Source organism: Equus przewalskii, unplaced genomic scaffold (genome assembly GCF_037783145.1).
Source record: "Equus przewalskii isolate Varuska unplaced genomic scaffold, EquPr2 ChrUn-1, whole genome shotgun sequence".
NCBI lineage: Eukaryota > Metazoa > Chordata > Mammalia > Perissodactyla > Equidae > Equus > Equus przewalskii.
In genome coordinates, this window is record NW_027228758.1 from 677,313 (window position 1) to 704,991 (window position 27,679).

At 49.9% G+C, this 27,679-nt stretch overlaps 1 long non-coding RNA gene across 1 annotated transcript; it reads left to right on the plus strand.

The window, feature by feature from the left end:
- Positions 1-2,598: 2,598 nt before the first annotated feature.
- LOC139081769 (uncharacterized) lies at positions 2,599-27,679 on the plus strand. The gene is made up of 4 exons (XR_011537058.1): positions 2,599-5,148; positions 5,233-5,383; positions 21,884-21,990; positions 26,881-27,679. It is a non-coding gene; the product is annotated as an uncharacterized lncRNA (long non-coding RNA).

Here is a 27,679-nt window from a genome sequence, read left to right on the forward strand (position 1 = left end):
TAATAAGCTTCTGTGTTTTTAGTTCTTGTGTCTTCTTTCAGAGACGTCCCCTCTTCTCTTCATTCAGGCCATCAACTGCCGCTCCATGCTCATGCCTGGACGCCATCCACAGCAGGCTTCTGCACGTTGCTGGGCCTCGCTGCTACTCCCCAGCCACCTCAGAATGATCTTTCCTGCTTTATTGTGTGGAGCAGTTGAGCTGTCTCAACCCCTGCCTCCAAACTCAGCTTGCAGCTTCACTTTGAAAACCCCCAAGATTATTCATGTGCTCTAGTTCACAATGGGATACCTCTTCTGACTCCTTTTCTTTTTCTTACCACTTCAGCAAACAAAAAGAAATGGCAGAGACATTTATTTTTTATTGTTTTAATCATGCTACTGTATTAGTGAGACTTGTGTCTGACTCCTAATAATAAATTCCCAAATTAAAGAGCTTAATCTAATTAAAGCTTTTTTTTACCCCACAGAAATAAACTTCATAAGTAGGCAGTTTGAGGCTAGCATTGTGGTTCCTCAGTCATCAGGGACCCAAGAACTTTCTATTTTTCTGTTTGGCCTTCTTAACACAAGGCTTTCAAACTCAATGTTCCTTCATGGTCACAAGATGGCTGCTAGGTCTCTAGCCATCACAACCACCTTCCAGCCAGGACAAAGAGGAAGGTGAGAAGGGCAAAAAGCTATGCTTTCCACCTGAGTCAGCCTCCTTTAGGAAAAGTTCCCAGACACTCACTTCTTCCACTTATATTTCACTGGCCGTCCCTAGCTACAAGGGAAATATTTTGTTGTCTCAAATACATTGAATATATTGCCTTTACGTCATCACTTTTGGTTGCTCTACAGTATACATTACTTACTTCCTGGTTCTCAATTATATTCTAGTTAGGTGGAATATGACTCAATATTTAAAATAAATATAAGTGTTTTGATTTTCATGGCCCTTGGCTACTGTCAAAGATAAATCAATAGCTATACAATGGATAAAACATTAAGCATCAAAATCCTATCCAGGGAGCACTGTGGAAGTGGCAAAACTAACTCCCACAATTGCAGTTAATTCAGTTCCATGTTTACTGAACAGCTTTAGTGCCGGCTAGACGCAGTCGCCTGTGGTGGGCACTGGGGACAATCGGGATGGCCCTGTCCTTGAGGAGGTCCAGCTTCCGTGACTCACAGGTGCCTGGAGGCAGGGGGAAGTCACTCGACGGTTTTACGGAGAGGACAGATGGCATCTCTGAAGCATAGCTTGGACTGCGGAGGGCCAGCAGGGGGGCACGGCGGCTTGAGGCGGGCGGTTTTGTTCTAGAGCCCAACCACTGCCCTGCGTGGCTTGTTCTCTGCTGTCCGATGACCACACCTCACCTTCTGCACCGTGCGCCTGACCTACCCCCAAATCCTCAGGATCTCCCACCTTCAGATTTTCCTTACCTCGCACTTGCAGTTTTATGCCTACCCACTAGAAGTCCCCGGCGAGCGGTGGTGACTTTCTGGGCTCCAGAGTCTGTGCCATCTTCATTCATTCGTCCTCCACACATTTCCTGAGCTCCTCCTGCTCCGGGCTGGGGTTCCACAGGTGAATCAGACTCGACTCTTACCCTCATCACAGGGACAAGGTATTTTTGCTTCTCCTTATGCTTGGGAGTATTAAGAATCAAGAGCTAACCTTGGCTGGAGAAGATGGATGGGGAGCAGGGCAGAGCAAAAGTGAGCAGTCTGGGACTGAGAGCCGTGGGATGCGGAGGGCAAGTTTGTCCTCAGGGCCCAGAGGAGTTCCCCCTGACCCCAGACTGCCCCCTCCCCTGCCTCTTCCCCTTCCTCCTCCTCTCAGCTGGGCTTGGCTTCCATTCAAACTTTCCGGAAATCCCTACCCAATTTCCAGCTTTTGAAACAATGGCTCTCTGGAGGCTAGTCCCATTGTCCTTGGAACTAGAACAATGAGAGGAGAGCCTGCTCTCTGGCTTCAGGCTGCATCCCTGCTCCCAGCCTTCTCCCCAAAGTAAAAGCTTCCTCAGCTCTCCAAGCTCTGCCCCATCTGGATAGAGGCAGGAAGCTGGGGGAGGCAGAGGAAAGGCACTTTCTAGTCACTGCTTCTGAGCCTATAGTCCGCCCAGCCCCTTGCTGCAGGCGGGCCCGTCTTCTCTTAGCGAGAACTAAGACGGCCTCTCTCCGCAGGATGCAGTGGACACCTGAGCATGCTGGGTGTTGGCAGGCAAGCTCAGGGTCTGGTCCCCATATTTTCTAAATCTCTTCTGATGCCTTAGTCCCCCCCTTGCCATAAAGGTGGGAGGACCAGAGGCCATTCTAAAGGAATTGGCAGGCTTGTTTCTTCCCGCTGCGCAGCTCCTTTTCCACTCCCAGCTCTGACCCTAGGAGACCCCTGTCCCCTTCCTCACCCAGTTCTGCCCAAAGAGCTGTGAGATGGGGGAGGGTGCGAGCGGGGCTCTTCCTGCACCATCCTGGCGCCTGCCCGGATCGGGTTACTGGAGGCAGCCTGGATTTGAATGTGCAAATAAACAGAAGTCGCTTTGATCCACCAGGCCGGCCAGGAGGGAGGGGAAGAAAACTGAGTGCCCTGCTCAAAGAAGTGCATGCTGGGCACTTAAAGAGGGTGTGGGGTTGTGGAGCATGAGCTGTCCTTATTCCTTTGACTAGACCGAAAACCTATTTTTCAAAAAAAAAGAGATCCAGAGAGAAGCAGGGGCCCACTGCAGGCCTTTCAGACTTCCTCCGGGAAGCGAGTATTCCACCGGTCTCTCCTCGCTGTTACCAGGCGGGGAGTGAGTAGCTTGGACCATCCCTCAAGGCTCTCCTGCTCTGGGACATCTTGGGTGCCAGTGGGGAGACGGCGAGCTGGAATGGAACTCTGGGGGGCCCTGGTTCAGGGTGGGGCGTAGGTTGGGAGGGGGTAGGGCCTGTTGTCTCCCTGGGCACCAGTCCACAGCCACAGGCAGGCTTACAGAAGGAGAGACAAACGGGGGGATGGGAGGGCACAAAGGGAGGAGGAAGAAATGGTGAGTAAAGGCAAACAAAAGTGAGCTGGGGAGACAAAAGCTGGGAACAATATTCCCCAGGCAATAGGCTCAGGAACAATAGGGACACTGACAGCCCCACAAAGACACCAGTGTCTCCAAGTAGACGCTATCTCAGGCAGTGGTTGGCAGCCGCGCTGGCTGCAGCTATTTTCAGGGCCGCTTTTGTGCCATGCTGAACAATATTCCTTGCATGGCTGCTGATAGAAAGATGAGAAGGTTTCTGTTTGATTCTCTTCTTCCTTTCCTCCCCTCCCCCTTTTGCAACCCCCACCAGTTCTGAGCTCAAGTCACTGGCCTGGTTAGAGGGTGTATGTGCGGGTGTGTGTGCTGGGAAGGGACCGAGGGACCAAGCAAGGAGGGTGTCTGTCAGGCCTTCCCGTCGCCCTCAGCCTGCCCAGCCTCCGTGGCAGGAGGGAGCTGGAGAACTGGGGTGTGTGAGGGGCGTTGTTCGGGCAGTAGATTCCATCTCCACCAACCATCACAAGACCTGGCTTGTTCACCACAAAAAGGCCGACTCAGCACGTCTGTTGCCTCTTGTGGCTGGCTGTTCCTTTAATAGCCAAGGCCATAAGGGGTCCCACCCGCCCTTCTGCCCCCTTCCTCTCTGGTGCCAGCGAGTCTTCCCCACCCCGGTCCCCAGGGACACTGCTTTCTCCCGTCTCTGTCTATAGCTTTACCAGTCCCTGGACTGGCTCCGAACTTCTCCTGCCTCTGCCGCTTCAAGCTGAAGCTAAGGCATCAGGGTAACTAGTCCTAGCTTGGGGAAAGACTATCTGGTAGCACTGACCCAATGGCCACTCCCATCGGGAGCACATGACCCAGTCTACGGTGTTAGCCACTCCCCACTGTGACCCCCATGCTGCCTCCTAGAAAAAATCTGACCCCACACTATTGGGTCCTTTCCCAGGGCTACCTGTATACAAGGCTGGTGCGCTCTTGGCTTTCTCAGGTCTGTAGCCCACTGCTGCTACCCCCATGGGCTCAGATAGAACCTCCAATTTTCACCTAACTGATCTCCTTTTGCTATTCTTCTTTTTTTTTTAAGATTTTATTTTTCCTTTTTCTACCCAAAGCATCCCAGTACATAGTTGTGTATTTTCAGCTGTGGGTCCTTCTAGTTGTGGCACGTGGGACGCCACCTCAGCACGGCCCGATAGCCGGTGCCGTGTCTGCGCCCAGGATCCAAACTGGTGAAACCCCGGGCTGCTGAAGCGGAGCGCGCGAACCTAACCACTCAGCCACCGGGCGGCCCCTTCTGGGAGTTTCTCAGAAATGCAGAATGTCAGGTTCTACCTCAGAGCTGCTGAGTCAGAATCCGCATTTTAACAAGTTTCCCAAGTAATTCCTATCCGCCTTGGTAAGCACCGACCTAGTCCAGTCTCTCCCTCTGTGCCTTCCCAGAACTCCAGCACACGTCATGGCAGTATTGCCATCCCTAACCCAGAATCAAAGAAACTGTGAGCTTGACCAGGCCTTCCAGCCAGCGTTTACAGGGAGACCTCTGTAGAGATAAGCTCGCCATCTGTGGCAGCAATCTATTCCAAGTCGGAATCAAATCAGATTGGACAGAATTAAATTGACACTCAGAGTCTTAGGAATGGGACCTTGCACCTCGCATGTGCTCAGTCAAAGCTGGTTGAGGGAAAGGTTTAAATCATCTATTACGACTTCCTCAGATGCTCCCGGTGAGGAGTAATCTTACGGATCAAGCTGACTGGGACATGGGTCCCCAGACACTTGGTCAAACACTCTGGCTGTGTCTGCGAGGACGTTTCTGGGTGAGATCAACGTGTGAATGGATAGACTGAGCAAAGCAGATGGCCCTCCATAATGCGGGTGGGCCTCGCCTAATCAGTTGAAAACCCGAATAGAACAAAAAAGCTGAGTAAGAGGGAACTTTGCCTGCCTGTCTGTTGAGCTGGGACATGGGTCTTCTCCTGTCTTTGGACTCAAGCTAAAACATCAGCTTCCCTTGCGTCTCCGACCTGCCAGCCTCAGGACTGAAACTCACGCCGTCAGCTCTCCTGGTTCTCAGGCCTTTGTACGTGGACTGGAGCCACGTCATCAGCTCTCCCGGGTCTCCAGCTTGCTGACTGCACACCTTGGGACATATAATCAGGTGAGCCGACTCCTTATGATAAATCCATTTATATATATATATATATATATATAAAACCATAAATATATGGTTCTATTTCTCCAGAGAACTCTGACTAATACGGATAGTTTGGTACCAAGATGTGGGCTGCTGCTGTAACAAATACCTGAACATGTGGAAGTGGCTTTGGAACTGGGTAGAGGCTGGCAGATTTCTGGCACGCATGCAAGACATATGGCCGTTAAGGGCGATTCTGGTGAGTCTCAGATGGAAATGAGGAACCTGTTATTGGAAACTGGAGGAAAGGTGGTCCTTGTCATGAAGTGGCAGAGATCTTGGCTGAATGATGCTCTAGTGTGTTGTGGACGGCAGAACTTACAAGCAATGAAATTAGATTTTTTTTTCTGCTTTTTCTCCCCAAATTCCCCCGGTACATAGTTGTATATTTTTTAGCTGTGGGTCCTTCTAGTTGTGGCATGTGGGACGCCACCTCAGCATGGCCTGATGAGTGGTGCCATGTCCGCACCCAGGATCCGAACCAGTGAAACCCTGGGCCGCTGAAGCAGAGCGCATGAGCTTAACCACTCGGCCACGGGGCTGGTCCCTGAAATCAGATATTTAGCCTAGGAGACTGCCAAGCGCAAAGTGCTGAAGGAGACGTTTGGTCCTTCCTGACTCATAGTAAAATGTGAAAGGAGAGAGTCGGATTGAAGAAGGAATTATTAGGCAAAAAGGCAAATAATATCAGCCTATCCATGTTGTAAAAAATGAGAAAGCTTGTTCTGAAGGGACTGCTACTAAATGGCTAAACAACCACTGAGTAACACGTTCATGGGCGCGGCCCAGGGCCTTCACCAGGCATCTCAGCAGAAGTCGGGATTACTCCAGCGGATACACTGCCAGTGTGAATAGCGGGGACAGAGAAAAGGAGAGAAAAGGAAGGAAGGCTGTTGGACTTTCTGGATCCTATAGAACAGGATCATAGAACTATTCAGCTGCAAACGTGTGTTATTCTTCAAGAAAAGGAATAGAATGGGGGCCGGCCCAGTGGCACAGCGGTTAAGTTCGCATGTTCTGCTTCGGTGGCCCGGGGTTCACTGGTTCGGACCCTGGGTGTGGACATGGCACTGCTTGGTAAGCCATGCTGTGGTAGGCGTCCCGCATAGAAAGTAGAGGAAGACGGGCACGGATGTCAGCTCAGGGACAGTCTTCCTCAGCAAAAAAGAGGAGAATTGACAACAGGTGTTAGCTCAGGGCTAATCTTCCTCAAAAAAAAAAAGAAAGAAAAGGAGAGAATGAATGACCCCTCAGGTAATTCAGAGATTATCAGGGCTGCCTCCTTGGTTTCAAAGGGTGGGTTTCAACAGGCCAGATGGCCTTTCACTGAAACCTTGGAGGTGGGGCTGCCCAGAGTCTTGGGGGTGGGTCCCCACCTAGCAGAGCTGTGGAGGTGGGACCAGTGTCCCAGTGGGTCTTGAAGGCAAGGCATCAAGCCAAAGAGGATTATTCTCTAGCCTTAAGATCAAACGGAGTTTGCCTTGCTAAAGTCTGCACTTGCTGGGGAGCCATCACCTACTTCTGCCTTTGGACTTCCCCCATTTGGCATGAGGCTGTCTATCCCAAGCTTGTCCACCATTGTACTTTGGAAATGCATAACTTGTGTGGTTTCACAGGTTCACAGCTGGAGAGGAATTTTGCCTTAGGATGAATGTACCTCAAGGGTCACACTTATGGGATTTAGATGATATTTAGGTGGGACTTTAGACTTTAGGGTTGACGCTGGAATGAGTTAAGACTTTTGGGCTATTGGGATGGAATCAGTGTATTTTGCATGCAAATAGGATATTAATTTTGGGAGACGAAGGGCAGAATGCTATGGACCAAATTGTATCCCCCCCAAATTCATGTGTTGAAGAGTTAACTCCCATTGTGACTGTATTTGGAGTAAGGAAGAAACTAAGGTTAAATGAAATCATAAGGGTGGGGCCCAGGTGGGTTTAGTGTCCTATAAGAGGAGACACCAGAGAGCTTGCTCTCTCTCCACCATGTGAGGACACAGCGAGAGGCAGCCAGCCAGCTACACAGCAGGAAGAGAGCTCTCATCAGAAACGGAGCCTGCTGGGCCGTGATTCTGGAGACAGCCTCCAGAATGTGAGAAATGAGTTTCTATTGTTTAAGCCCCATCTACTGTATTTTGCTACGGCAGCCTGAGCTGACTCCTACAATTCTTAACAAGGGGAGAGAAGGAGAGGCCTCTGGGTCCACGGAGTCTGCAGCGAAGCTCTTGGGAACGGCCTCACAGCAGAGGACACGGAATCTCATTAATCTTCCCAAGTGGAGATGGTAACGTCTCCATCCTCTGCTGTCCTCAGTGTGAACAGGACAACAGCAGAGTGAGCTGTGTGCCCTAAACTCAAAGCAATTCCTGGGCGGGGATGGGCTGCGCTCAGGACCACTGTGATTACGCCAGTTCAAAACTCTTCTTGGACTGGAAGATTCTGCTGCTGTTGTGCAGACAATGGTGCTATCTTCCTGATTTGTCGGGGAGGAGTTACGAATGGGTAGAATCCAATTTTCACCGTTACAATTAAAACTTTTTTCTGCCATAGATTAGAAAAAAACAAAACACCTTTGCTGGTGCCTACTTGTAAAAGGCATTATCCACGTGGTTGTTTTAATCCTAATATGTTACATTTCATCATGTTCTGTAAAGATCATCATGACCCCCATGTACTCGACCAGTCTAAACAGATTTATAAACCACTGCAGGGTGTTCGTCTGGCTGTCTTCCCCGATCAAAGCAGCCAGTCCCCTCCAGTGAGCTGCAGGGCAGCGTCAGTTCCGATCTGTGGGCAGTCATGTTTTGGGAGGAGGGGAGTGGCTGGGGCTGGCAAGCTGCTGGACAGCCAAACTGGAAAATCAGCTTTTCAGAAGTTTCCTCCTGACTCCTCCGAGGTCATTTATCTCAGATAGCCTCCACCCCCACTCCTCAGACTAGGAGAGGGCAGAAAAGAGGAAAAATATTAAGGTTTCAGATGGACTACCGTGAGCATATTTATCATTAGTTCTGAATTCTCAGCCACAGAGAGCAAGGATAGCGGCATTGTGATTTTTTCTCAACACTCAGCAAGCAGCAGCAGCCACAACGACAGCTGTGCTCTTAGCGCTCCTACTTCACAGAGCGCAGTCATGGTCACGACTGGCCTACAAGAGCCTCACGCGCCCTCTCCCCTTCAGCACATTCATGTGTGTTTTCTGACGTGGCCTAATTGTCCCCGTGGGCCACCTCTGCTTCGTGGGAAGGGCCCACGGCCAGCACACACAGGGTTTGGCACAGGGGATGGCGCCATCATTCATCCAGAGTCTGACAACAATCTTATAAGATCTCGGCAGCTAGTGCGGGCACTTGCTCAGGTTTCTCAAGGAAGTTCAACAAAGTAGAAATTAAGCTACTGAAGGGATGACCTAAGATGGGGAGTTGGGGAGCCTACTCATAGAATGTTCATGAAGGGGAGCGGAATACGCTACCCTGAAACAGGCCACTTTGACATAAGGATTACTTTGAGCTGAAGGCAATTGAGAAGAGGCAGGCATAAGAAGAGCTCTCTGCCCTCCCCCTATTTACCTGAAGGCAGGACACACATTTGTAAGGGTGTCCCCCTCCCCGCTCCACCCCAAAGATCAGAGGTTCATCACTGGAGACCCTGCTCGACCCTTGTCAGCACCTGCGGCATCTGCATAGTGAACTGGAAACGACCTCCATCACCCAGAGTTCCCCGAATACTCACCTTCCCACAAATTTCTGCCTGAGAAGCTCAAAGTCCTTTTCCTTTTTCTTGTCACCTTTCTAAAAATTTGTTAAGTTGCGGTATAAGCCCACTTCTCACCTGCTCTTCGAGTCACTCATCGCTGAGTCCTCCCACGTGTGTGAAGACGCGCATGTGAACAAATGTCTGCTTGCGTTTCTCTTGTTGATCTGTCTTTTATCAGTCTGATTTATAGGGCCTCACAGCCAATGAACCTGAGATGCGTAGAGGGAAAAGTCTTTCCTCCCCTACGTGAGGGACATGGAAAGGCCTCCGGGCTCCTTAGGGAGATGGGGGAGGGTTCTTAGTGCTGTTGAGTAGATTCCGGCTCCTAGCGCCCTGTGGACGGCAGAGAGGAAACCTGCCTGATCTTTCTGCGCCATCCTCTCACCTTTTGGTGCCGCTATTCGTACGATTTTTCAGAAGTGGTTGGCCAGGTCCTTTTTCCTAGTCTGTCATAGTCTGGAAGCTCTGCTGAAACCCGTCGACCATGGAGGGCCCTGCTGGTATCGGAGATGCCGGTGGCACAACTTCAGCATCACAGCAACACGCAGCCACCACAGTGTGACAAACAGATGGTGTGGTTCCCTGACCAGGAATGAACCATGGCTGTGAGGGTGGAATCGTAACCACTAGACCATCAGGGCTGGCTGAGGGGAGAATGGCCCCCACCAGGAAAAGAGCCTTCTGAGTTGTGGAAGGTGAAGAAGGAGTTTCCACTTCTGCTGGTGACCACAAAAGGCGCATGTAAAATCACGTGGGCTCTTGTCGAGAGTGAGTGACGCAGGGTTTTGTCGTTGTGCCATAGACCCTAAGTAGACCCCCAGAGTGAGTTCTAGCCTTAGGCACTGTCCACACCACTCCTGCCCCGTAGCCTCTCCCCACCTGACGCATGCCTGGAAGCAGGTGTGTTGTCAGTCTTCCTTTCAAATAAGCATTCCCACTTGGCATACAGGAGAGTCACAGAGACGGCGTCTGAATGACGCCCATGGAATGAGCAATGATGTGGCTTGACTCATTTTTGCTTCTCAAATCAATGCTCCATCAATGAGGCACCAAAGGCACCCCACTTCATTGCCCGACCCCTGACCTTTACTGCCCAGATCGCTCTCCTCGTCCATTGTGTGGCTCTGCCTGCTATCTTTGGGAAGAAACGTAATTTCAGCCCACCCTTCACTTCTCAGGAGGATTGATTAGGCTGTGCTAGGTGGAGAGGTGTCTAAGACCAAGGCCTGCTTTCCTCCTAGTTAAGAAGTTTGAGATTCCGAGTCAAACCCATCCTTCTTTACTTCAAAATTTTGTTCCACACTCAGGCATTCTGGGATTAAACCCTTGGTTAAACCGGCCACGCTGTGGTCTCTGAGCGCTGCTCCTTTCTCGGTACTCACGCCCTGCTTCGCACCACGTTCATCTCTGCCTTCAGGTCTCGGTTTCTTGTACTGGTTCCTGGTCTGAGTTTCTCCATGAACGACTCTGCTGCTTCCATCAGGCATCGAGCTGCGAGATGAAGGAGGCCTCACTAGTCCTGCCTCGGGGTCAAAACCAAATCGACAAATAATTGTTCCACAGGCGTTGCATGCGATATGCCGTCCTCGATGAGTGCTGGGAGATGAGCAGAGACGCTGAGCTGGAGGCTCCCTGCCCTCAGGTAGTTCACAGCCAGTTGGAGAAGCAGACATGATGGCACGTAGAGTGAACTGACCAGAGATTTCAAAATAACAACAAAATAGAAGTGAGAAGGCAGCATTAGAACGTGTAAAGAAGATAAAGTGCATGTAGGTAATACAAGAGGCCATGGAACAGAGGCCTTGAAGAAAAGGTGGAATTGGCCAGGCAAAAAGGAGAAGGAGATTGTTAGGGCCTTAGGAAACGATATAAACAAAGATGCAGTCAGTTCTGCTATGAGGCTTGTTTTGAAAACATGAATTCATGCCAGTCTGATTCATATATTAGGGAGCGATTTGAGAATTATGCGAATTTTACATTTGCTTATGCTTGATTTTGCCCTGAGAAACTCTAGGTGAATCTCGGAGAAAAATGCACCAACTGAACCAAGCAGGGTAGGAATACACAGAATGTACACAAGCACATCCCTCGAATTTCCACCCGCTCCCTCCGTTCACAGAGGGTTATAAACCATCCCATCCACGTCTGGTGTCAGAACTTTCTTTCCAACCTCAGATGCTCCTCCTTCCACCACCTCTCAGTATCTCGTAAGGTACTCTCCTTCCAACACCCACTTCCGTATACAAAATTCAGGTCTGTTTCAAAGTATAGTGCCGTATTTATTGTAGTATTTACGTATTTCTTAACCACTTAACATTTGTAAACTGTGCTACCATTTTACTAGGTTCCTGTCTTTTTTTGTTGTTACTGACGAAGTTTTTGAGGATTGTGACCTCTAACCCCATTTTTCCCACAAGCCCCCTGGTTTTCATTTCATGGCTTTTCCAGAGTGTAGTGATTTCTAGGAGCACACAGATTGTGTGATAGCAGAACTAATTGGACAGACTCGGGAATAAAAATACTTGAACAACTGTGAGTAAATGAGGAGGATTCTAACTGAGTTTATGAAAGAGAATTTTCACACGGAGGCTGGAGTCAGATTCCTTCATTTGCCAAATGTCTGCTGAGCGCCCACTCTAGGGCAGACCCTGGTGTGAGTGCTGGGGGTGTGGCAGTGAGCAGCACAGACAGGGCTCCCTGCCCTCCAGGAGGGCATGTCCTAATTAAGGACAGAGTCAAAAACAAGACAAATCAATACAACATAAAGTATATTAAATAGTAATCAACCCCAAGAAGAAAAAATTAAAGCAGAAGAGTTGATAACGACGTGTCAGAGGACGGATTGGGATATGGCGTCTGTATTATTTATTGCTGTAACAAATGATCCCAAAACTTAACAGCCGAAGACAATCACGATTTACTACATCACACAGTTTCTGAGGGTTAGGAAAACGAGAGTGGCTTAACTGGAGTGGTTCTGCCTTGGAATCTCTTACAAAATCTCAGTCAAGGTATTGGCTGTGAGCTTCCATGCTCCACTCCCATGGCTATTGGCGAGGCCTCAGTTCCTTGCCTCTCCACAGGGCTGCTCATGACACAGCAGCTTGCTTTCCCAGAGAGAATGATTGAAGAGAGAGAGATGACATGCTCCAGATGGAAGCTGCAGACTTTTATAACCTAATCTTAGAAATGGCATACCATCACGCAACCAACCCTGGTACAGTGTGGGAGGGGACAGCTGGACAGCTCAGGGGTATAAATATCAGGACATGGGGCTCATTTTGGAGGCTGGCTGCCACAGTGACCAAGCGAGGCCTCCTTAAGAAAATGACCGTTGGATTAATCCTTGAAGGAAGTGAGGGAGGGAGTCATTAGGTTACCTGGGGGAACAGCCTGAGCAAATCTACCTGCCTGGTGTGTTTGAAGGACAGCCGGGTGCAGCGGCTGGTACAGAGTGCATGAGAGGGCGAGGAAGAGAAGATGTCGAAGAGGTGATGACGAGGGGGATGCTTCCATCTTTACCCTGAGTGAGTTACGAACTTTGAGCAGAGAAGTGTCTGACTTAGAATTTGACAGAATGTATCTGGTTGCTGTGGTGAGAATAGACCAAAAAGAAGCAAAGACAGGAGGAGGAAGATGAGTAGGAGGTGAGGGATGGTAGTAAGAGGTGATGGTGAGGAGGTGAGAGATGGTGGTAAGAGGTGATGGTGAGGAGGTGAGGGATGGTGGTAAGAGGTGATGGTGAGGAGGTGAGAGATGGTGGTAAGAGGTGATGGTGAGGAGGTGAGAGATGGTGGTAAGAGGTGATGGTGAGGAGGTGAGAGATGGTGGTAAGAGGTGATGGTGAGGAGGTGAGAGATGGTAGTAAGAGGTGATGGTGAGGAGGTGAGGGATGGTGGTAAGAGGTGATGGTTAGGAGGTGAGAGATGGTGGTAAGAGGTGATGGTGAGGAGGTGAGAGATGGTGGTAAGAGGTGATGGTGAGGAGGTGAGAGATGGTGGTAAGAGGTGATGGTGAGGAGGTGAGAGATGGTGGTAAGAGGTGATGGTTAGGAGGTGAGAGATGGTGGTAAGAGGTGATGGTGAGGAGGTGAGAGATGGTGGTAGGAGGTGATGGTGAGGAGGTGAGAGATGGTGGTAGGAGGTGATGGTGAGGAGGTGAGAGATGGTGGTAAGAGGTGATGGTTAGGAGGTGAGAGATGGTGGTAAGAGGTGATGGTGAGGAGGTGAGAGATGGTGGTAGGAGGTGATGGTGAGGAGGTGAGAGATGGTGGTAAGAGGTGATGGTGAGGAGGTGAGAGATGGTGGTAAGAGGTGATGGTGAGGAGGTGAGAGATGGTGGTAAGAGGTGATGGTGAGGAGGTGAGAGATGGTGGTAAGAGGTGATGGTGAGGAGGTGAGAGATGGTGGTGGTCTAGTTCTGGAAGCAGTTTGAAGGTAGAATAGACAGGATTTGCTGATGAGTTGGCTGTAGGATTTGAGAGGAAGAGGAGCCAAAGATAACACTGAGGTTTTTTGTCCAAGTAACTGAAAGAATGGTGTTGCCATTTCTCTGCATTTGGTAAGACCAAGGAAGGAGCAGTGCTGGGTAAACAGCAGGTGTTCAGTTTGGGACGTGTTGAGGTTGAAATGCCTGTGAGACATCCAAGTGGACAGGTTGAACAAACGGTGAGATAATGAGGGCTGGAGTTACAGAAGGAGGTTCAGGTCAGAGATACAAGTTGGGGAACTGTCAGATGGAGATGATATTTAAAGCTCTAAGGTTGGATAAAATCCCCTAAGAAGTAAGTGCAGATAGGAATGTGTGAGGTCCAAGGGCTGAGCCCCAGGCACACTAACATTTAGGATGGGGGCGGGCAACAAAGAGGACTCTGGGAGAGCGGTCAGAGAGACAGGAATCAGGCCAGGTGAGTGTACTGTCCAATAAGCTAAGTGAAGATGTCTTTCAAGGAAGTCCTAGAGAGGTGCCCTTTATCAAATGCTGCTGAGAGGATGAGAAATGTCTGCTGGATGTAGGGTGTGGAACCTACAGCTACCACAAGTGGAGGAGTTGTGGGGGAGTGGTGTTGGCAAAAACCCCATTGGAGTGGGTTGCGGATAAAATGAAAGGAGGGAAATTTGAGACTGAATATTCTTTCAAATAATTTTGTGTGACGGGTAGAAGGGAATTTGGTCATAACTGAAGGGAAAATGGAGTCAACAGAGGATATTTTAAAGATGGGAGATATAATAGCCCGTTTGTGTACTGAGGAAATGATGGGAGGGAAACATTAATGAAGCAGGGGAGACAGAGTCACTGGGGCAAAATCTTGAGTGGGTGAGAGTGGATAGGATCTAGTGTGTGAGTGAGAGGCTCCCTCATCGAGGAGCACAGAAAGTACCTCTACGGCAGAATGCTGGGCACAGGAGCGGGGAGGTGGGTAGATGGGCGAGGTCATCAAGCCAGAGTGAAGGTGGAGGAGGAGGTGGAGTTCTGGAGGAAAGAGGGAGATGTGAAAGCGTCCGGGAGAACGGGATGACTGCTGTGCTGCGTTGACCGTTCGTGCGGGGCACACAGCCGTGAAGTTGAAGCAGACCAGCCCGCACAGCTGTGCACTGTTCCCAGCTCGCTGTGCTCAGCTGGGTGGGAGCGGGTGCAGAGCCGTCGGAGAGCTGGGTTGGGCTAAGTGAGCACAACAGCGAGTGAGAGGCGGTACGGCTCTCCTCACGTAAGTTCCTGCAGCTACGAGGACCACGGATGCTGGTTTGCCCAGGAGAGCCCTAGTGTATGCTTGGTTTTCCAAGGTGATTAGTAATAGTGTCTTTTCACTTTCAAAACTGTTTGGGGCAACAAATGAAATGATCGTTCTACCTAGAACCAACATGGAGTCACTCAAGCTTTCTGAACAGGGCATTCATCGTTTTACTTTTTTAAAAAACGCTAGATAGATTGTGAATTCCTTGACGTCTATATCGTGTTTTCTATTTTTTCCCCTATATCTAGCATAACTTTTACGTGTAGGCTTCTCACCTCTCAGTTACCCAGCAAAACACAAGTGACTCATGACCAGGTGAGCCGTTGAGGACAATCCCAATTCCAGCCAAACTCTCCTAAATCTCAAGACAAAGGAAGGGGATCGAGGCAATTTACACACCAAAAGGACCTTTCACGATCCTGCTCAGAGGATTCTGGGGGCAAAGTCTCGAGTAGGTAAGAGGAGAGGGAGACCAGCGCAGACTGAGAACCATGCGGGGGGCAGACCGACCTAAGGAAGGATTCTAAACTCATGTTCCGGCTATTGTTGCTGCAGAACAAATCACCCCTAAATTTACTGACTTCAAACAGCAGCGGTTGTTTTCCTAGCTCTCCCTGTGTCTGTGGGTCAGGAGTTTGGGGAGAGGGGGCTGGGCGCTTGTGGCCTGGGGTCTCTTATAGCTGTGTCAACTGGCGAGCTGGAACAGCGGGGCATCTGGTCTCACTTGCTCCATGCGGTCACAGGGCCTCTCTTCCTGGGGTGGTTTCAGGTGGCCCCTAGCACGGTGGCCTTAGGATAATCAGACTGCTTACACGGTAGCGGAAGTCTTCACAGACGCATGCGCTGGCGACTGAGCCTTGGAAGTCACACAGTGTTACTTCTGTCCCAAGTCTGCCCCCTGTCAAGGAAAGAGGACATGAAGCTCACCTCTCAATGAGAGGAGCGTCAAAGTCACTTTCTAAGAAGATCTCATGGAATGGGCAATATTGTTTTGCCCATTTTGGGAAAATATAATTGTGACACCTAGTTTCGGTTCTTTCACCTTACTTCCTTCCAGAAGTCTTGTTGGAAGGCTCAAGACCACATTTTTGTTTATTAGTTAACTTTAATCATTTTTGTGTTGAGGATCCTTCCGCTCATGGAGCATCTTACCCAGCTCCCCTTCCTGATACGTGGTGATGTGTGTCAAGGGTTTGCCCCAGGTCCAAAGGATGGAGATTGCAGGTTGTAATTCCTCAGAGAGAAACTGGACAGTATATGGACAAACAGTTCCTTTTCAGCTGTTCAAAAAAGTTCTCCGTATGACCAGTGATGTATTAGTTTTTTATTGCTGGGTAACAAATTACCACAAGTTTAGCAGCTTAAAGTAACATGTAGTTATCCCACAGTTTCTGTGCGTCGGGAGACTAACATGCTTTAGCCAGGTCCTTTACTCACAGTGTCACAAGGCAGAAATCCAAGTGTCAGCTGGGTTTGTCCTCATCTGGGGGGTCAACTATGGAAAAGTCCATCTCCAAGCTCCCTCAGGTTGTTGGTAAAGTTCATTTCCTTGTGGTTGTATGACTGAGCTCCTCATTTTCTCGCTAGCTGTCAGCCGGGGATGCTCTCAGGTCCTTGCCGTGGGGCCTTCTCCACAGGCCCTGTAAACACGGCAGCCTACATCTTCAAGGCCAGCAACAAATCTCTTCATGCTTCATATCTCTGGCTTTAGGACAGGCCCTGTCCCTTTTAAGGACTCACCTAATTAGGCCAGGCCCATCCAGGATAATCTCCATTTTGATTACTTCAGAGTCAACTGATCTGGAACCTTAAGTACATGTGTGGAATCCTTTCAGCTTTGTCCTATAACATAACCTGATCTTGGGAGTGAAACCCAGCCTGCTCACAGGTCCCACCACACTCGTGGGCAGGGGTCACACAGGACATGTACTCCAGGGGATGGGACTCTGAAGGGCTGTCTTAGAATGCTGCCTACCGTACTTGATCTTGGGGAAACTTCTGCCTGTTGGGTTCCTGATATCAATTCCCTTAAACTTGTTGAATCAGCAAGGGAATGTGGCACCCACTAGATGTAGCTGGAAGGTGATCTCCTCCATCCTCTGGAGTTCACAGGGGGCGTCACACGCAGCACAGCTCACTTTAGAACCGTACTTATGACTCCCGCGTAATAAACCAAGAGAAAAGAAGTTATTTTTCAAAAAGTAATTCATAAGGAGATAAACTCAAGAAAAAAAGATAGAAATAAATGGAAAATTAAAACTATAATAAAAGACAAGATAAAAAGAGGGCAATCATAAAGTTAAAAGTGATAAAGAGACAGAAAAAAATATAATTGAGAACAAAAAGTTTCAGTGAAATACAACAAAGAGGAATAAGATAATAAGACAAAGCATATAAAGAACAATTAAACTGTGCAAATCAGTCCAAGTTAAAGACTGAATGATGAAAAGGACCAAATAACTTTTAAAAGCTAAAATAGTAAGGGCTGGCCCTGTGGTTGTGTGGTTAAGTTCACACACGCCGGCTACTTTAGTGGCCCAGGGTTCACAGGTTGGGATCCTGGGCATGGACATACGTCACTTGTCAAGCCACGCTGTGGCAGAGTCCCACATACAAAAGAGAGGAAGACGGGCACAGATGTTTGCTCAGGGCCAGTCTTCCTCAGCAAAAAAAAAAAAAAAAAAAAGGCAAAGGTAAAAGCTAAGAAGAACCACAGTGCATTTAAACACGCCGCAGCAGCACATCCAGCAGTTAGCAGCCTCATGCCAAGTCAGTCGGAGTTCTTCACACTGAGGCAACTATGAAATCCAACATTCCTACATGTGTGTCTTTCCTAACTGAGTCCCTCAGTGGAACCACAGAACACAGAAAAGTATTCGAGTGACTATTGTCTCAACTAGGATAGTACATAACTAATACCGTTTAAATGCAAAGGAGGGAAGTTAATTCATCGCACACAGTGGGTGCCTAGAGCATTAGGGCTTAATTCTCTTACCAAACTGGCTGATCTCTGTCAAAAAGTACGCAGGCGAGAAGGGATCAGCCCATCTGGCACGGAGTTCCGTGGTGCTTCTCCGAGACAGTTCCAGGTGAGAGGTGAAACTGAAGTCAGACTCCTGGGACATCTCCCCCTGGAGAGCTGCTCGGTCAGGTGATAGCCGACTAACACACAAGTCAGTTTGGGTCCTTTACTGAAAATAATAAAGTATCAACAGATGTCTTGACTTTACCCAGAGGAATCCCAAGAGGGAGCAGAGAAAATTCACTTATTTGATTTTACTCCATAAGCCTCCTGGCCAAAGGCACAGAGCAGACTTGTGCGTTGGTGCCTGTTTTAAAAGTCAGGCTTTTCCAGATTCACCTTGCAACGGGCCACAACTGTCTCCTAAGTGAGGACTGATCAAGGCCAGCCCCAGACGCTTCTTTCTTTTCTTCCCCTCCAGCATCACAGAAGTGAGACAGCAAATGACTGCTCGTTTCCTGCAACTGTGTGTGCTCATCCTGGCCTGGACTCCTATATACGCTTAGACTCCTCACCTCAGGGACAGCCAGCAGGACTCAGTCCCACCACAGGGTAACCACGGGCACAAGCTGCTGAATCCCGCTGGACTTCTCAGCAGCACGGACGTGCTTGACCCCTCTCCCTTTGAAATGCTCATTTCCTCATCGTATCAGTCATCTGCTGTTGTGTAATGAATTACTCCAAAACTTTAGTGGTCTAAAACAACAAATCTTTATTATCTCACAGTTTCTGTGGGTCAGGAGTTCCAGAGCAGCCGAGCTGGTGGTTCTGGTTCAAAGTCTCTCAGTAGCTGCAGCCGAGATGTTGGCAGAGGCTGGCAGCATGTGAAGGCTTTACTAGGGCTGGGGACCTACAAGGTGGCTCGTTCACATGGCTTTTGGTAGCAGGCCTCAGCTCCTCATCACGTGGATATCTGTGTGTCCTTACAACATGGCATAACTTTCCCCAGAAAGAGGAGGACTTTGTAACGCCTTTTATAACCTAGTCTCCAAGTTCACACATTGTCACTTCTACTTTGCTCTATTTCTTAATAGTGAGTCAGAAAGTCCAGCCCACACTCAAAGGGAGGAGAATTCGACTTGACCTCTCAAATGGAGGAATATTGTTGGGTGGGGGGGGACCCTTCTTCCTCTACCCTCTTAGGTTCGTTGCCTGAGTCCTGCAAATTAGACTGAAAAAAAGACAGATTAACAAGAGAAAGACAAATAGTTGATTAACCATGCAGAGTCACACACGCAAGGGAGAAATTCAGTTATGAGTAACTCAAAGGGGTGGTTGGAACCTAGGCTTGTAGCATCTTAACTAAGAACAAGACATTTGTAGAGAAGTGACAAGACAAAGGAAAAGGGTTTTAGGTTTCCAGAGGGGCAAACTGTGGGAAGGTTGACACGTAGGACACTAATGGAGGACAAGGGTGGTTTCAGCAGGGTTGTCACACAGATCTCTCAGTGTTGTCTCTGGTGACTGAGCCTAAGCTTGCTTTCAGGTAAATGGTGGGGAAGGGCAGAGAGCTCTTTTTGGGGTTTGCTGTTTCTCAGTTGTCTTCAGCTCAAAATAATCCTTATGCCAAAGTGGCATATTTGGGGTGGCATATTCTGAGCCCCTAGAGTATCAAAGAATTTGTGGACATATTGAACAACGGCCACACTTGCCTTCTGCAGCAGTCAGCCCTCCTGGCTGTCTGCGTGTCTCGGGCCATTCGTTCTCCACGTCCACCTACGGTTCCTCATATTATTCCTCCTTGAACACCGGGCTCCTCGGGCTTCTGCTCTGCTCGCTCCACGTCTGCTCAGGGCCACCCTGTACTCCTATGGACCACCTGTGGGCCGATGTTTTTCTAGTCCAGGGGTTGGAAAACGTTTTCTGAAAGGGCCATGTGGCTCTGTGGGTCAAGCAGCCTCTGTTGCAGATATTCAGTTCTGCTGCTGGAGAGCGGAAGCAGCCATAGGCGACAGGTGAACGAATGGGCTTGACTGGATTCCAATGGTACTTTATTTGCAAAACAGGCTGCCAGCCTGTGGCCATAACTTGCTGACCCCTACTAACTTGTATCACCGTATCAGACCCTCTTCCTGGACTCCAGACACCTGCCCTCCGGATGTTTCTTCTTAGATGTCTCAGAGGTGGCTTAAACTCATCTCCCCTCTGTTGTCCTCCCCACACTGGGTTTCTTTCTCATGTTATCTATCTTGTAAATGACATCCCCATCTGGTCAGTCACTGGGGCCTGGAAGCTAGAAATGATCCCTGCTCACCCCTCTGCCTCACCTCCCACATCCAATCCGTCACCAGTTCACCTCCTTCCTAAAGTTATCTCACGTCTCTACCCTTGGCTCTGTCTCTACTGCTACCAACAGTTTCGGCTACCATTATGTCTTGCCTGAAATGCCACAGCCGGCTCCTGTGGCAGGCAGAACAGTAGCCCCCAAAGATATCCACATCCTAACCCCAGAACCTGTAACTATTTCACCTTACATGGCAAAACCAACTTTGTAGATGTGGCTAAATTCAGGATCTTGAGATGGAGAGATTATCCTGGATGATCTTAGCAGGCCCAAGGTAATCACCAGGGTCTTTACCAGAGAGCAGCAGGAAGGCCAGACCAGGGAATGTGATGATGGAAGCAGAGATTGGTGTGATGCCCTTTGCAGATGGGAAAAGGGGCCACGACCCAAGGATTGCAGGGGGCCCTAGAAGCTGGAAAAGAAAGGAAATGGCTTTCCACTTGAAGCTCCAGAAGAACCAGCCCTATCAACACCTTAGCTTCAGCCCAATGAGTCTAACTTTGGACTTCTGACCTCAAGAACTGTGAGATCATATGGTTGTGTTGTTTTAGGCCCCAAATCTGAGGTCATTTGTTACAGCAGCTGTAGGAAGTGAACGCACCGCCGAACCCTCCCTCCAGTCCGGCTTACTCCAGCCTCGCCTCCTCACCACCCTAAACACAAACAGGACCTGTCACATCCCCACTCACAGCTCTTCACACCTTCCCGCGTCCTTAGGTCAGACTCCAAGCTCCTTACAAGACTGCGTTCCTGGGCCCCCAGCAGCTTACGCCCCACAAATCCATAGAATGAATTTCTCATCATGCTCTCTCCCCAGCTCAGGACCTGCTTTCCTCCCCTCTCTCACCTGACCACCTCCTCCAAGTCAGTTCCCAGGGTCGACATCCCTTCCTCAGTCATGGCCTTGCCCCCATTCTGAGGTCAGTCCTTCTGCTGGGGCCGTCACTGTCTTTCCCCTCACAGCCCCTTTATGGCTATGCCTTGTGAACCCAGAGACTGCACGTCTGTCTGGCTCAGCACTCCACGCCAAGCACCTTGCATGGCGCCTGCACATGCCGGGGTGCAGGGAAGACATACGTGGATGAGTGTGGGTCCAGGGAGACAGCGGAGGAGGTGGTAAGGAGCTTCAGGACTGTCTTCTCTCCCCTTGAGAAAACTGGGGAAGAAACGCCCGTAGGGGAGAGAGATCTGGAGCCGACTGGGGAGCAGGTGGGAGTTGAAATTGCCCTCATTTCCCTTCCTGCTCAGCCTGGGGAGGAAGACACTGGGAAGGGAACCAGGCGGCACTGCCCTCCTGCTACAATTAGCCGAGCTTTCATTCTCCCTGCCAAGGAGGCGAGAGCAAATCAAAGGGAGATAAAAGTGTGTGTCCCACAAAAGACATCAAGATGAGGGGGAAGGAAGGGAGGGTGGTGGGAGAGGGAGGCGGAGGCAGAGAGAAAGCCCTGCGGCCCAAACAAAAGCCTAAAACCAGCAGATCCCAAGGATCAGACAGTAGAGACACAGGGACAGGAAGAGGCAGGTTGCCCCGGGCTCAGCAGCCCTGTCAGCCAAGGAAGAGAGGGAACGAAGGAAGATGAAACGCCAGGTGGATGGCTAGGGAAGAGGGACTCCAAATGGAGTTGGGACAAAAGCATGAAAAGACAAGATTGCCACCCTCCCATGAGCCTCTCCATCCAAGGAAAGCCAAGAGGAGCTGGAGACCAAGGCAGGAGAGGAAGGCGGAAAGGGAGGGAGCACCGCAGACTGGGCCTGCGCTGATGACAGGGCTGAAGCTTAGGGGTCAGCAATATGTTCCCCGGGGGTGTCAGCCGAGGCTCCAAGGAGGAACTAGCCTCCTGGCCTATATTTGGTGAAAGAAATCCTACCTGATTACGTTTTATGTGTTTCAACTTTATATACAGAGAATTTAAAAGATGAACAAACAAAAACAACGTGGTCTTGAGCCTTCCGACACGTGCGCTTTTGTGTCTGGCTTCTTTTTCTCAACATTGTGCTGCGTGTACTGGAGGTAAGTCATTGTCATTGCTGCGTAGTATTCCGCTGTGTAAACATGCCGCACTTTATATGTCCATTCTTCTATCTGGTGGAGAATTTCTTTTTTTTGAGGAAGATCAGCCCTGAGCTAACATCTGCTGCCAATCCTCCTCTTTTTGCTGAGGAAGACTGGCCCTGAGCTAACATCTGTGCCCATCGTCCTCTACTTTATATGCGGGACGCCTACCCAAGCATGGCTTGCCAGGTGGTGCCATGTCCGCACCCAGGATCCAAACCAGTGAACCCCAGGCCGCTGAGAAGCGGAACATGGGAACTTAACCGCTGCACCACCAGGCCAGCCCCTATATTGTTTTAATAATCTTTTTATTTCTTTTAATTTACTTTATCTTTCTTTATGGACTGCTATATTATTTTTTTTCTCTTCCTGTTTTCTGTTTCTTCACCTTATGTATGCTGTGGGCCCAGGCCTCAGGGAGCGCTGTCAGGCAGCCCAAGCAAAGAAGGCTGGATACTCTGCCCTCTTTGATTGGACCCCAACACCCCTTACCAGGTGTGTCTTATCCCTAGTGACCCCTCATGACTTTTTTTTTTCTGAGGAAGATTCGCCCTGAGCTAATGTCTGTAGTCAATCTTCCTCTTTTTGTATGTGAGCTGCCACCACAACATAGCCACCGACTGAAGAGTGGTGTAGGTCTGTACCTGGGAACCAAACCTGGGCTGCCAAAGCAGAGTATGCCGAACTTAACCACTGGGCCACCGGGCCTGGCCCCCCTCCTGACTCTTAAAAACTTCTACTTGTGGAATTCAGGAGGCCCTGGCAGAATATTCCTAGGGTGATAATATATTTACCGGCACTCGTAGCACACCTGAAGCAGGGAGATGATGGTAACACTTTCTATTTCTCACTCATCACCAAGACATGAACATGCAAGAGTGTAGGAAGTAAAAAGTTACATCCTCCCAACTCCTGCTCCAGACTCAGAGTAACATTGTTCACATCATATACCTGTGGAAATATGTCTGTAGCATAGACACATGCCCCTGTAACATTTGGTACGAAGGGCAAGCTGTCCTCCAAAAATGCTGAGCCAGTTTCTATTCCTACCAACAGCTCTTACGAGGGCCCCTCTCCCCCTTCCCCGACACCCACCAGCACAAAGAGGGTCTAAATCAGACCCTTCAAATTCGTTCTGTATCAGCCTTCCCCCGCCCTGCACCCCTCCCCCATTCCCAGGCTGCAAGGATTCAGGAAATGGGGTCAATGTGAGTGACCACCAATCACTAGGCGATGCAACATCCTGGGCTAGTGTCCTGCTCTGGCTGCCCCCAGGCAGGGGGTGTGGGCGCCATGAAGGTCCAGCTCCTGAAGCACACGCCATGGGTTCCCTGCAGCCCAGCAGCAGCAGCAACTTCCGTGCTCAAGCAGGAGAGCCCCAGGTGTGCTTGAGAATGGGCGGGTGCCTGTCTTCTTGCTCAAGTGGGCAGACGCCCACTGAGCGCCAGGGTGAGTCATGCCTGAAGGTCTGTCTGGATTTTTCCCAAATCCTGATCCTCTCCCAGAGGGAGTGGGGAGAGCCTTCCCCTCCACACCCTCCCACCACGTATAACGGCATCACATGGTTCTGGGTAATCTTCCCAGTAGCGAGTGTGCACCCGGCAGGGGCCTGCGGTCAGGAAGGGGGGTCTCCCTGCCAGCTGGCTACAGTGGGGCAGCAGTGTGTGGGTGGGCAGGGAGGAGGTGGGCATCAACATAGCTTCAGAGACCCTCTATCTGCAGGTGAGACAGAGGAATGGGAGGACGGCCCAAACTAAGGGTACACAGGTGTGGCTGTCAGGTGGGACCAGGTGAAGAAGCGCAGGGATGAGGGGAAAGGGACAGAGCTGGCTGGAAGGATGCCCTCGTGCAGCTCCGGACCTGGGAACCAGCTGTCTCACCAAGACCAACCAGCCGGTTGAAAGATGAGAACTAGTCACCTTCCCAGACAACTGGTTTGACTTCCTCCCTAAGTTAACTGAACAGTTATCCTTGACCTCAAAAAACAGCCATTTAAGTTCTATTACTTGGAAGTTAAGACAGACTTCATCTTTTCCTTCAGTGGTGTGGCTCTGAAAGACAGGAACCCCAGGGGGGAAATGCTAGTGGGCTGTAGCCCATGGAGCCAGGTGCCTGGATAGATCCCCAGGGGTCCGAGGTGGGGGCCTGGCTGTGCTGGGGGAGGGCCCCTGGCAGGGGTAAGAGGTCCCTTATAGCCCAGCTGCCCTCAAATGGAGCAAAACACCTTCTCTAAGGAGAGGCAATTGAGTCCATAAGCATCCCTTTAGTTGTAGACGGGCTTACCCCACACCCATTCCAAAGCTCCTTTCCTTTACCAGTCTACACGCTGCAGGCTGGAAAAACTAAAACCACCTTTTTTGTCTTCTGTAGGTATAGGTGATTTTTGACAATTTCCTGGCCAATTAGATATAAGTAAAAATTGGTTTGGGTTTTGGGAAACGCTTGCTTTTTAATAAACAGGACAGATGTATCTGGCACCATCCCTTTCCTCTTTTGCCCACCTTGAATGGGAATGTGATTCCTGGAGCTATGGCATCCATACTGTGACTCTGAGAGAAAGGTCAAGAAAAATGCAAGATGTTATTCTTAATTTTATAGTGCCCTAAATCAATGCCAGCTATTGACAACCTCCAGACTTCTTGCTATGTAAGGAAAATAAATCCCAATTTATTTAAGCCCTTGTTAGTTGGCTTTTCTGTTTCCCATCATTGAAAAGCATTCTTGAGTGATAATCTTGCTTATGGATGTTTTCAAAGGAAGGACGCTTAAAGGAGCCTCTGAGCCTTTACAGAGGAAGAAGGGGGATGAGTCACCAAGGCCTCCCTCCAGGAAGGCCTCCTTCCTAGGAAAGGAACTATCTGGAAGAACCTCCCTCTCCCCATGACCTGGACCCCCTAGCTCTGCTCAGGTGTCCACGTTGGCCTCATCTGGCCCGCAATATGAACAGTAGTTCACTCAGTGCAGGATAAATCTAGGCTCTGGGCTGAGGCCAAAGGGGTAAAAAAGACGGCTTCACCTGGCGGTCCCTCCGGCCCTCTCCTCCCAGAGTGTGCTCCCGAGGCGAGAGCCCCGTTGGGCATAGCTCCCAGGATGAGGGGACAGCTGAGCAGGGGCATGCCTTGTCTGCTCTTCCCCGTCCCTCCTCCCTGGGCTTCTGGGAGCAATGAGACCCCATCTCAGGAGGATTCAGGCAACCTGGAAAATAAAGAGCAGACCCCAGGGACTAAGCAGAACGCAGGCAGAGTCTTCACCAGGCTGTCACTTTACCGCCTTGTGAGGGACGCTACCTGGCTAATCCGTGCTGATCGGTCCTTCTCTCTCCTTCAAGGGCTCCACACTTTTCTTCCTCAGCCTGCCCTCTCGGCATCCTCCATCTCTCGTCTCTCCTCACTTCCATCCTGCAGTTATGGCTTCCATATCACCTGAAACCCTGGCTCTCTCTCCCCAGCGTAGGCTTCTCTCTTGAGCTCCAGCCTCAAATACCAAGCTACTTCTTGCACATCTGTACCTGGGCTCCATATACTTAACATGTCCAAGACATAAATCTTTCTCTTCCTCCAATCTATTCCTACGCCTTCATACCTTAATGGCACCATTACCCCCATACTAGTTTCCTGTTGCTGCTATAACAAATCACCACAAACTTAGTGGCTTATAACATCACAAATTTTCATCTTACAGTTCTGGAGATCAGAAATCCAAAATGGCTCTCACTAGCTGGAAATCAAGGTGTTGGCAGTGCTGTGTTCTCTCTGGAAGCTCTAGGGGGAAATCCATTTTCTCACCTTTTTTTGGCTTCTACAGGCTGCCTGCATTCCTTGGCTTGTGGTGCCTTCCATCTTCAATGCCAGCAACTGTATCACTGTGAGCTCTGCATCCATCGTACCTCCTTCTCCAAGTGTCTCGCCTCCCTTTTTCACTTATAAGAATCCTTGTGATTATGTTGGGCCCACCTAGGTAATCCAAGATTACCCCTCCCTCTCAAGATCCTTAATTTAATCCCATCTGTAAGTCCCTTTTGCCACGTAGGTAACATATTCACAGTTTCCAGGGGTTAGGATGTGAGCATCTTCAGAGGCCATTATTCTGCCTACCATACCCACTTATACTCTTTCCTTTAATAATTGCTACTGTTTATGGAACACTTTTTGTAGTTTAGGCTCTGGGCTATCTTTTTTTTCTAAGTATTTTCATACACTGTAGAGATAATACAAATGAAAAGAGGCCTTTGGACTCCCAAAATTCTACTGGCAGGAAGCAAGCTGAGAAAATTACTCAGCTGCAAACACATGCCAGCTTCCATGGAAGAGGAGAGACGCACAGTCAGAACCAAACGCTCAGAGGGGAAAGCCAAGAGCCATGGAGAATTCATCCATCTGCCTGGATGGATTTCAGAATTGCTGTGCACCATTTTCCCCCTTTTTTAACAGGAATGTTTACAGCAGCTATCTTATGCCCTCCTACATTGTACACGGGGTGTGTGTGGGGCCAGACGACTCACCTCTTTGCTTAACTGGTCAAGCGGAGCCTTCCATGGGAGCTGAGCTTCAGGAGCTACACCTGAGGAGCCTTAGCTGCACTGCACTCGATTTCAATGATGCGATACAGCTCATGCTGTAATGGGGCCCAACTTTTGGGTCTTTGGGAGGGATGTGAACATGAGGGGCGGGAGGACAGAGGTAGCCAGCCTCCGAGATGGCCCCCAGTGGCCACACCTTTCTGCAGTGCCTCCCTCACTGCACCCACAGCATCCAACAAAAGTCATGGCGTACCGCTTCTGAGGCCGCGCATCAAAGACTGCGGCCACTGTTCGGTGTGCTGCCTCTCGCTGTCTCTGTCTCTCTCCAGGGAAACTCCCTCTGGGGGAAGCACGCTGCTGTGAGGAGCCCTCTGGAGAGCCCATGTGGCGAGGAAGAGGGACCCTGAGCCAGACACACCAGCTGAGCTGCTCCCAGAATCCTGATCCTCAGAAACTACGTGAGGGAATATGTTCACTGTTTCATGTCACTGAATTTTGGGGTAATTTATTCTGCAGCAATGACTATTTCAAGGGCCCAGAGAGGTGTGAGCAGGGGATGGCTGACAGAAGCTCCTCTGTTGAACGTCCTGAAACAGCCGTGTTGGCTGGGCCTCTTTTGTGGCTGTTTCCTTTGCTGGAGAGCCTGGTTTTCCCACGGCCGACTTTCTTATTCAGCTCTCTCCAGAAAGGTTCTTCTGGCTGCTCAGCCCAAAGTAGTGGCTCAGTCACTCATTCTCATCCCTTCCTGCAGTCGTTCTCTGCTTAGCATCCATCACTCCATGTTTGTTTGTTGCCTTTTCACTGTCTCCCCCCCCGGGATGGAAGTTACCTGAGAGCAGGGAGCTTGTGTCTTGCTCAGCACCCAGAACAGGTCCTGGAACCTCTGTTTTCCCTGGGTGGACCAACAAACTGTGTTACTGTCGGCCCTACTCTCCTACCATGTAATGGTTGGAAGGCAAGTGGGGGTGACCGCCTGGTGACGCGAGGGAATATATGAATTAGGAGGCGGAGAAGCAGAGGGGCCATTGCAGGCCTGCACGATTTCAGATTTTCCCGCTTTGAGACAGCTAACACCACCCCCTGGATGCACAACACCCCCCAAATAAAAAGTCTTTTCTCAGAACAAAA